We start from the raw sequence: 3,764 nt of genomic DNA on the forward strand, positions 1-3,764 counted from the left end.
CAATGTTTTACAATGTCAATTTTAAGAACATTTTATACATTAATTATGAATTGCCTTACTAAACTTCACAGGTTCCCTCTAGTTGTATTTAACGTATTATGCAATCTTGATATCCCCCCCAGCACTGAACTAAAGGATCAGATATGAGTATGTGCCAGTTTCGTCTCCATGCAGACAATGCTATTTGTATCCATGCAGACAATGCTATCTGTGTGTTCTCTGTTCATGTCTTCTTTCTTTACAGAGAGAACACTGATATTATTCAGTGTGTTGGCATTCTGATCAACTTAAATAATAAGTTCCAATGATTCCCATGCAGGTAAAAATGATGTACACGATCAATGCACTTCTGTCCGATTGAAGTATTGAATGAGGATTCTTGAAAAAATATGTAAATACCCAGGCTCAGCTGGCATGCACCTTTTATCGTTTATTTGTATCTCCTCCCTACTTCTTCCTGCTTGAAACAAAAGAATTCCCGGAAAGGAGCAGACATCTGGCTACCATGAGCATAAAAGACACTCATTAGAATGATATAAAATGCAGCCAAAAGTGCTTAGTGCTTGGAAAATTTATCTGAATGTGTGCCATGGCTGTAGACTGCCTCCATCTGGACACCTTGTGATCTGAGAAAAATAAGATCCCAAATTGATTTGGTCAAAGACAATTATGAATGATGCAACACAGCAACCTTGGGAGAAATAATAAACTTAGAGGACTATATATACATCTAATAATTAAATAGGAACATTCTCCAATAAAAATCAACTGTGGTATTGTAAAACATACCAGTGTAGCTAAGTCAAGAATGGTGGTAGCTTATAAATATCACTAAGATGGTCTCTGTGGAAAATTAGATTTTGTTATTTCACCATAGATGATGATTAGTGAAATAAAAGTGAATTTTTGTCTTTGATGTTGTTCTTCTCTTCAGAAGCCTAAGAGTCCCTTAATGTGAAGGAGTATTGTGGGATCTTGCTATCTATCCCACTTTCTCCTTCAAAATGAAAAGTATCTTATTTTTATTGGAAAGAATTTTATTCTATAAAATGAATAAAATTTTTATTAATATAGATATATCCAATTTGTTAGTCTTAAGTGTATCTGTGTTTTTGTTTTACAATTTTTTATAATTGAAACTGTAGTAGATAATTACTATAAAGGTTAAAAAGGCAATTAATAAAAGTAAATAATAAAATCATTTTAATCCCACCTTTTAAAGATAAACCTTAATCGTGTATTTAATAGCTTTATAAAAATTTGTTTTGTGTTTATGTCCATGTTTGATAAATTTGTTTATACATGCTTAAATATATTAAAATGTCTTTGCATTAATGATTCCAAAAAATATATATGAAACATATGTATTATTTCTCAAGTATGTGCTAATTAATAGCCCTTACTTTGATTTTTTATTGCAAATGACAAAAGATAAAATAATACACTTTTAAAAATTTTTCCTCAATACATTTTCATCCATATTCACATAATTTTTTAGTTCTTTAAAGGATGCTAAATTTGTTTCAGGATTTTTCTTATCTTTAAGATAATTTTTGAAGTAATCTCTTCTGTCTGTATTTTTGAAAGACTGACATTTATCTCAGAGTCTCTTTTTTCTCTTCTCTCTTTTATTTATACCTTTGTGGGAATGAGAGTGTAACATCAGAAAGAGAAGACCACGGAGGCAAAGGAGGAAGAAGAGGAGGAAATGGGAAAGTAAGAGAGCAATACTATCTCATTCCTCAGCTGGACATCTAATTAGGCATTGGCTTTAGAAGTATAAACAACTACCACCACTCCCATCACCACCATCACCTACAATCACAGAAGGAGGGAGGACATATATAAAACTGTGATGGGAATGTTAGACTAGATTGACTCTAAGACCAGAGATCCCACTATACTTGTATATGTTCCCTGGAGGACACAAAAGACCATCGTTTTATCAAGTAGATGAGAATTGTTCTAGTGAAGGTTATGTTTACTTCCCTGAACAGTTGAAGGTTGCTGTCCTCGGTAGACAATGATGTATTCCAGGAGGTGCTATTGTGGAACTGTTTTCCCTGGTATAAGGAAGTATAACAAGATTCTGGAATGGCAGATATTAAATGGTGGCCCTTAAACACAGATGAATAGTCAAAATTACTACAACAGAAAATAAAGCTAGAGCAGAAATGAAGGTACCTTAACCTTCTAGAATCTGTGAAAATTACTAATGGATCACCATGTTTCCAGGGAAAGAAGAACAGAGTAGTAGAGTATTAATCATAGAATTGTGCGACAACACCAACAGAAAGTAAACCAAGGTTTGGTGAGCTGGAGGCTCACAAGAGACACCCCATGCAAGAAATTGTTAGCTTAAGATTCTCAACTCTCAATGCCTACCAAATTCGATGGAGGATGGAAAGACTAATGACCTTGCAAGTGTGTGTGTCTGTGTGTGCACGAGAGAGAGAGAGTGTGTGTGTGTGTGTGTATCTATGTGTGTGTGTGTGTGTATATATATATATGCTCCATTTCTTCCCATCTGAAGCCTATAGTTATTTACCATCTTAATTATTTGTTGGGGAAAAAGAAATATCCAAATTTCAAGAGCTTTTCTTTTGGTGGTTGTTTTACAATTCTAGCTGATACTGATCTCAAGGGATCTCGGAAGTTAAGCAAAAAAAAAATGATGACAAAGAGGATATCAAGAGCATGGAAAGTATCTGTGATGCTAAATAACTGAACTGGGAACACTAAAGGGAGTGAAAAGCTGAAAAGATAGGACATGGTAATCAGAAAGCTTGTTCCAATAAATTGAGTTTTTTCAATTATTGCTGTTATTGACAATATCAACTGTAATCCACCTAGGCTATAATGTCTTTGAATTGAAAGGATCTGTAGAACGATAATGAGCCAGAAAATAAAATCATTGAGAAATGAGAGGAAATATCTCTGGAGTAAAGAATTTAACCTAAGGGAAATTAGCTTATATCTTGATGACATGATATTCAAAGTTGGTTAACATTGGGAATAAGGGGAAAAACAGTTTGAATATGGCCCCCCCCCCAAAAAAAAAGAAGAGATTAATACCACTTCCAGGAGCAGTATGAGAGCTCTGGAAGAAAATACTAATCTAAATGTTTAGATGTTTAGTATTTTAGTAGAGCATGTAGGAAAATCAGTATTCTCCGGAGACAGACTGGATACCATTATGTTATGAATAAAGAAACGTCTAGGGATACAGTGGATTTCGTTAAATATGAACCATAAATTTCAGAGAACAGAGTGGAATGTGGATAAGAAGTAGGGGTAGGTGAATGAAACAGAATAGAAAATACATGTGAAAATTAGACTGCAAGAAAACAGGTGGCACCTGGAAAAATCTGTGAGAGAGCATAACTTTATTAATTGTGATTTTGAGGCATTCAATAGTGTGAAACTGGTAATGTTCTGTACATAGCGACAGATGGAAGCTGGCTTTACCTCTTGACTGTTGACAACAGAGGTGAAAAGATCTTGTAAACAATGTCTTAGTTCCAATGTGGGAAACCTCTGTTGATCCCTGAACAGTTTCAATCTAAAGGTTTTTTTTTTTTTTTCCTATTACTATAAAAGTGCACTCATGACATCAGTTGGTGGTTTCTAGACCCAAAACAGGAATAGATTGCAGGAAATAACTACAGATGAAGTGAAAATTAAAAGAATCATTAGAACATTTTTCACTCAAATCAGTATTTGTTAACTGGATTAAATAACTTTCCTAACAGGAAGATCTAATT

This window comes from Papio anubis, chromosome 15 (assembly GCF_008728515.1).
Source record: "Papio anubis isolate 15944 chromosome 15, Panubis1.0, whole genome shotgun sequence".
NCBI classification, from domain to species: domain Eukaryota; kingdom Metazoa; phylum Chordata; class Mammalia; order Primates; family Cercopithecidae; genus Papio; species Papio anubis.